The sequence below is a fragment of the Neovison vison genome, chromosome 12 (genome assembly GCF_020171115.1).
Source record: "Neovison vison isolate M4711 chromosome 12, ASM_NN_V1, whole genome shotgun sequence".
NCBI classification, from domain to species: domain Eukaryota; kingdom Metazoa; phylum Chordata; class Mammalia; order Carnivora; family Mustelidae; genus Neogale; species Neogale vison.
The window spans coordinates 10,989,076-10,996,927 of NC_058102.1; positions in this window are offsets into that span (position 1 = coordinate 10,989,076).

Genomic DNA, 7,852 nt, shown 5'->3' on the forward strand with positions numbered 1-7,852 from the left:
TGTGACAAACCAGCATGTTTCTGTGACTTTCACAAACTGGGTCTGACTTCCCAGGGGCCCCTCAGCTGTAGGCCCTGGGAGACAGATGTTCTAGACCTGGGGAGCAAGGGGCCCAGATACGGATCATGCCCGTGAAGTCACCAAGATAAATGCCACCTTGTATGACTTCTCGACCTCTTGGTAGTAATGCTGTTTCCATTTGTAACCTCCACTCCAGTGGGTCTGTATCTCTCAGTCAAAAACTGTCAGGCCAGCAGATAGAACACCGTGGCCCAGGCATGTCCCCAAGGTCATTGTAGAGACCAGGATGGATCTAGGATGAAGTTTCCTGCTGTCCTTTCTTGGGAAAAGAAACCCACAGGAAATGAGGGAAACATAGGACCACCTGCCTTGCTTTTGCAAGGGACCACCCTATTATCAACAATGAGAAATATTTCTATTTGTATTAACATGACTTTTGTATTAACATGTATTAACATGACTTTCTTTTGTATTAACATGACTTCTATAAAAATATAAAATGAGGTTGACGGTAAAGGATGGTTTCTTTTCAATTGTTCTTGTTTTGAAATAAAAGTTGATATGCTTTTACTCCTGTTTTTGCTTTTTTTTTTCCTTTTACTCATCAATATCAATGAAAACTCAATGCCTGGAAACACATGCGCAGAGGCTGGAGGCAGAGAAGCAAGGGATAGAGGGGAAAGATGCCTTCACTTACTAACTGGGGGCACAGAGAGGAGGCTCCTGTAGGAAGGGGGTTCCACATCCAGCATGCAAGGGGGGGGCCGGAAGTGCACCTGGGAGCTGGGAAGGGACAGAACAAGTCTGTCTCTTGAGTTTTTAAGAACAGAGGCTCGGGCATGGAGAAGAAGGCAGGAAGTCAACCGTCAAGGGAGGATCCCCCACAAATCACCTCTACGGTGAGGACCTGGCCTGGCTCCATTGGGTGCCCAGCCCCCCTGTCCCAAATTAGTTCCAGGTGCGCAGGCCTTGGGCGCCAGTGTGAGAACCCACCTTTCCCTGGACTGGAGTTCGTCCAGATTCTTCTGTTGTTTCCGATCCTTGGTATGACTTGGTTCTTTTGAATTAATAGTTGTTTTTTTTAAGATTTTATGTATTTATTTGACAGAGTGAGTGATCACAAGCAGGCAGAGAGGCAGGCAGAGAGAGACGGGGAAGCAGGCCCCCCGCCGAGCAGGGAGCCCGATGCAGGGCTCGATCCCAGGACCCTGAGATCATGACCTGAACCAAAGGCAGAGGCTTAACCCATTGAACCACCCAGGCGGCCCTGAATTCATAGTTTTGAATGAGGCAGAAAAAGTGGTAAGCACGTGCCTTGAGAGATGAGGTTGGAGATTTCATCGACACAGGGCTGCCTGACACGAGGAGGGGACCGGGGAGATCAGGGATTGGGGTTTGGACGTGAGGATGTTGAGTGGTCCAGGCTGTTGGGGACCATCAGCTCCCCATCAAGGACATGGAGATACCCATCATCCCAGCTGTCTTTTTCCTGATGGAGGAGCCTAAGTGACTGACCTGCCACTGGGTATCCTCAAGATAGCCTGAGGAGGGCGGGGCTCCAGGATGGGGGCTGTGGCTGGCAAGGTGGACCTTCTTCAGTCATGGTACATGCCCATCAGCCGGACCACCTCCCTGGGTCTGATCAACATTGGGGGGCCTTTGCCTCCATGTTGCAGATCCACAATACTTTTTTCTGATGTGTGGTCCCCCATCTCGAATCTTAAAAGGGGAAAAAAATCATGTGGGAATGAAATGACCACATGTTAAGGATGTTATGGAGTTCCTGATCGATGAGCAAACCAAGCAAATGTTACAACCAATTCAAAGGGGAGTCCAAAGAACAGAAACATTTATTATATTTATAGATTAGGAACTTTGGGATGAACTGCGTGCCTGTGTTATGTGTGTGGGCGGGGGGTGGTGGTGGTGTTGTCCTTCTACTGGGCAGAGTTTGCTTGCACTCCTGGAGAAAAGGATTGCTTTTCATTGCTATCAGTTATGTGCAATCTACAGAGTTATAAACTAGCTCAAAAACAGTAGAAGGCTAGATTTGGATTTCCTTCGTCCATCACAGTGTGTGTGCTCCAAACAAAGTGTGATTTTCCTTTGGAGACATCCAGCAATCTTTTTTGCTTACTTCAGATTTCCTTAAGAGACAAAGAGGAATTTTTAAGTATCTGGTTAAAGCTGGTGTCATTTCTAGCAAGCTGGGGGCAAGAAATAAATTGGACTACCGTTATTATTCATAAGCAGATGTGTCACGGCTTGACATTCTCCTTTATCTCCTGGGCTATCTCTATCTTTTTCTTTAGGGATTATCTAAATATATGCCTAAGGACCTTCGGAGCCTTTCTGGCAATCTCTACTGGCCTGTGTTATGTTTTAAGATAGCGCTGGTGTGGCTCTGTCCCCTCTCTTCCCAGCTCAGGGTGAAGGGGACTGGGAGAGGTACCTTTCCACCTGGCCCAGGGGGTGGGGGCTTGCTGGGCTGTTTGGGGCTTACGAATGTCCTGGGTGCCATAGGGAGGCAGTGACCCCACTTGGGAACAGAACCATCTCCATAGAAGCTTCCAGAAACACGTGGTAGTTGGGCCCTTCTCATGGGCAGACAAGGTTGGGGGGCTGGACTGGCCTGCCCCTTGGAGGCTTCTGGAGGGTTTCTTGATGTATCACAGCTCCTGGGCACTGGTCCAAGGGCAGGACAAACATCCTCCTTGGGTCCTCAGCCCTGGCCTCTCCAGAGCACCACATTCAAGGATGGGCTTCTAGATCCCGACCCAGGGCCTCTTCCCCAGGCTCCCACCACACACTCTGGTCTGTAGACCCAAAAGCCCTTTTCTCCTTGGTCTTCTCCTCTTCCTCAGGACTGCCACGCCCACCCTTCACCGGCTCCCTTGCAAACAGCTGAAGGCCCGAGGGAGATGTGAGTATCCTAACCTCGCTTAATCCTTGCGGTAGTATTATGAAGTCAAGAAACAGCTATGATTGTTCCCATTCTACAGGTGATAAAGTTGAGACTCGGACCGTTGAAGTCACTTGTTCAGGACCACACAGCTCTATGCAGAACAAGAATCCGCAGCGCCCCCCCCCCCCGCCCCAGGGACTGCAAAGCTAGCTCTCCTTCCCCAGCTCTAGGCTGACTCCAGTCGTGAGCTACCATGGGAGAGGTTTTTGTAAGCGTAGCCCCGCCATTGGCAAGGGAGGCCACCATGGTTCTCAGCCCGGACTCTTCCCTCTTGTCCCCTCATGGGGGCCATTTCTCAAGTGCTCTGAGGTCCTATCTTCTTCATGATTGGTGTTCGGTTCTGGTGCCCCCGTGGCCCTGTGACACACCCTTGATGAAAGGGATGTAGCTTAGGGGAGTAGGGTTGGGGTCTCCTCTCTGGTTCCCCATTTTGGGCTCAGGTCACCCTACCATGACTCGCCCCATGTCTGGTGCTTCTCTGGCCTCAACAGGACCAGGGGCCCGGGGCCAGGGCCTGTACTAAAGGAGAAGTAGTGGGGGGCTCAGGGGCCATGGGGAGGTGTATTCCATGTGGGGTGTCTCTGGAAAATCTGAGGGGAGGTGTCCTCTGGGCAGTTGGATCTATGGCCGTTGGACTGGGGGAAGAGAACGGACCTGGAGAAACACAGGGAGAATGCTGGAGAGCCCGAGACCCTGAAGATGGAGCACCAGAGGGGGTCATATGGCATGGGCGGTGCAAGGGAGCACAACCCTGGGGACACTGTGCTGGAGGGCGGAGCCCGGGCCAGGGAGGACAGAGAAGGGTGGGGACAGGGACCTGAGAGGTGGCAGGTGTTACACGGGAGATGCATATAAGGCCCTGGGACAGGCCACGGTCTGGCTGCCATGTCTAAGGATTGCGGTAAGTCCAGGGACAGGCTGATGGGTGACAAGGCAAGGTCCCGTGTGACCTGGCAAGAGCCGGTGCTGTGGCATGGGGGGCGGGAGCCAGACTGTGGCCTGCAAGAAACGGGAGGAGGAACACGGCTCTTGGACAAAGCTTGGCTCAGGAGGGAGGGCGGAGGAGACACAGAACTCATTGTGGGTCCTGGCTGGGCGAGGACAGCTGTCATTTCAAAGATGGAAGAGTGTTGACTGTGTTTTCAGGTGTGAGAAAGCAGACCAGAGGAAGACGGGACCGGCTGTTGGGACTGAGGGACGCGGGAGGGAACGGCCTGGTGTAGGGAAGGGGTGTGATGACAAGGAACAAGAACGCCATGAGCTTGGACCTGGAAAAGTCTGCTGGCCAAGTGCCTGCCTTCAGAGAAGCTTCTGGCTTTGCTTCGGCGTGACCCATCACACGACAGTCCCCCAACCCCCACCCCCACCTCTAGGAGCTGACCCAGCAAAGCAATGCGTCTGAAGAACCAGGAGCCCGTTGTCCTAAGTCAAACCATTCACATGTGTGGCTGAAAAGAACAGGCTCTGATTAGATGTCCCCAGTCAGCGGGCGGTTCTGCTCCAGGAAGCCAGGTCGGGACATCCACGTGCAGCAGCTAGCGGGGAGCTGGGCCGCGGCTGGAATGCCAGAGACGGCCACACTAGTGTCACCGGGCCACCTCCCTCCCCTCCGTGGTGGCCGCTCACCCTCCAGGCCTTCTGTCTTCATCAGTCCTCAACACCGGGCAGCTCCGTCTGCTTCACCCGCTGGCTGACTGGGAGCCGACAAGCTCTGGCCCTTGCCCACCTGCCCCCGAGGTCCCCCACCTTGCTCCCCTGCACCCTGCGGGCTGACCCATGTCAGATGGGAGGAGAAATCGTCCCCACCTGTGAACAAGAGGCCCCACGAAGGTCACAGCATGGAGGGGCGTGCAGGTGGGAGGGACGGTGGCCCTTGTCCTCGGAAACAGTTGGCCACGGCATTCACTTGAGATAGAACCTTGCTGTGAAAATGTCTTCGATGTTTTTTAAAACCCTTCAGTGAATGCTAATGAAAAGAGAAAACATTATTCCTAATGAAGTTTCTCCTTTATTCTTTTATTACGCAGATGGGCATTTCTTATGGGAAAGTGACAAGACCACGTTTCACCAAAAGGGAAAATGAGAATCCCCTGAATCTTGTTCCCTAGGGAAAACACGCAGGAGATGGGGGGACTCTGGAGAGTTCTGGACTAGCGGTTCATCCTGAGAGACCTTCAGCCAGAAATCCCTTTTCCGTCGATTAAAGTTCTGAAAAGATTCGTTGCCCTCCCTGAATAATCATGGGAGGTCATGAATGGAAACTGAGATGTTATCGGTGCAGAGAGGAACTTGAATTTGAAATTTGAAATCTAATTTATTGGATGTCTGCTGGCTGTCTGGCAGTATGCTGGGCTTCTGCTCCCCCAGTGCTCACAGTAGAATGGGAGACAGAGGAGTGGACAGACAATTTCAGCTCAGGGTGGCAGGAGCAGAGGGGTGCCAGGGGTTCCTGGGCACTGGGGCTGGGAAGGCACAGAAAGGGAGACAGGATGAGAGAAAGAACAAGTTTCTCCCATGCACGATGACCCCCACGGGATGCACTGGAGCGCAAGCAGGGGTGCACCAGGGCCAGAAGCCAAAGGGAAAAAGCATAAACAGATATAGGCAGGTGGATAAGGAATTTATAAGAGGACCTTGGATGTGATGTAGTATGTCTCAGCATTTAGTGTTTCTTATTTCCAGATGGGTACTGGATCTTTTTTTTAACAAGCTGTTTTGTAACACAAGTACTCAAACCCCCATGAAACAGTTTAGCTTAATAATAAATTATTATAAGGTGAATATCCTTGTAATTGCCTCCCCCAGGATAGGAGCAAGATCTGCCCTTCTCCCAGGCCAGCCTCCCTGCCTACCCCAAAGCAGTACCCTGACTCCTAGGGAAGCCTCTACCACCACCCCAAGTGTCCTTCTCCTGCACCAGCCACTGTGTGTTTCTGAACACTATGCATACTTTGCCTTTTGTAACCTATACGTACCCGCTCTTTTCTCCCCTTGCAATGTATTTGCTTACACACTTCTCATGCTGAAACTGAATCAGGCAGTTGAAATATAAATACATATTTATTATTTCGAGAGCAAAATGCTGCACTAATTAAGGATGGTGAAAGCTATTAATTTTATGAAGAAAACCGTAATTAAGAGCTTTATAAGTTAAATAGGGACATAGATGGATGGTTAGTACAAATATTAAGACAGTGTATTTGCTTGGTAATTTCAGGAAGACTATTACAGACCAATCCTATTAAACTTAAATAACAGTAAAAGGCAGGAAGTAGAGATTTAATTATATTATAATTCTAATCTCTGTAGAAATTGGAGGGTATTAGCGGTCCTCACACAGAGCAGAATCTCTTTAAGAATTCTGTTTCCTTTTTGAGCAGTTTCATGCCTTTTACGCCATGGATCCTTCAAGCAAAGGACCTGTTTGAGAATCGTTCACATCTTGGGAGAGTAAATTACAAGCAAAATGCCAACTTCTCCGCGCGCACCCAGATTTCACAGGGGACAAAGTTCCCAGCACAGCATCGGTGAGCAAGTGTGTTTGAGGCAGACGTGGTGGAGGGGGAAAGCAAAAAAGGAAAGGGAGCCGGGATTACAGATCAGTAAGGCATTCGGCCAACAGCCTATACTTACTCTTCCAACCTCAACACAGCAGACTCAGCATGAACACCGTAAGGCACCACTCCTCACAGTTTTGCATCTTCGGAGGCTAAAATTTCAACAACACACTTGTAGAAATGACAGCTCTGGGAGTTGTAGATGAGGCTTTCGGGATATGTCTAAGCCACTCATCCTGAGTACGGGGTTCCTTCTGGAAATATACTTGCTAGAAGCTTTGACCTGAATTACGTTCTACTGAGCACCGGAAGATCAGGGTAACATCCCAAGGGCTGATTGACCAGGCGTGTCAATGAAGCAGCGCTGGGTGCTGGAGAGGAAACCAGGGAGTGGCCTAGTGCCCACGGTGCTGAGCCCTTGTCTTTACTGGCCAGGAAAATGTCAGCATTTCAATCTTGGAGACTCACATTTGCAATAATAAAGCGGTAGTGATGTTTCGTGTTTTTTTTTTTTAAAGATTTTTATTTATTTATTTGAGAGACAGAGATCACAAGTAGGCAGAGAGGCAGGCAGAGGGAGAGAGAGAGAGGAGGAAGCAGGCTCCCTGCTGAGCAGAGAGCCCGATGTGGGGCTCAACCCCAGGACCCTGAGACCATGACCTGAGCCAAAGGCAGAGGCTTTAACACACTGAGCCATCCAGGTACCCCTGATGTTTTGTTTCTGCTGGATGATGTTTCTGTTCCTTCTTGGATGCCTGAAGTTTGTTCTAGGCTGATGATGTTTGACTTGGGCCCTGGTTATCCTCAGGACCCTGAGCTCTGCTTGTGAGGACATCAGCAGAGCGATGAGGGCAAAAGGGAACACCCGGGTCCGGGGGAGCCAGGTTCAAGGCACAGGCTGGCAGATGACATCTGGTGCCAGCATTTTGTAGCTGGCGAGACCTCCCAGGGAGGCTCAGGGATGGCAGGTGGTGCCCCAAGGGGACACAGTCAGGTAAAGGCTCAGACAAGGTCAGGTCTCTGAGCTGGGCTCTGGTGTCTCATGAGGGCCTTCTGGATGAGGGCCGCCACTCGGCGGTGCAGGGTCATGCTCTAGGCCTGGGGCCTGGGGGAGAGAACATGGCCACTTCCTGCAACTTCTCAACTTCTCCCGTTTCCAATCACCCTCCACCTGGCCCAGCATTTGTCGTGATTCATTATCTGTGAATCCACCTGCACTCACCTCCACACACTCGTCCAATGATAAGGACACCCTGAGCTGGCTTTCCCGAAATCCACTTTGATGCCTCAGAGACCCACGGGGCCATTC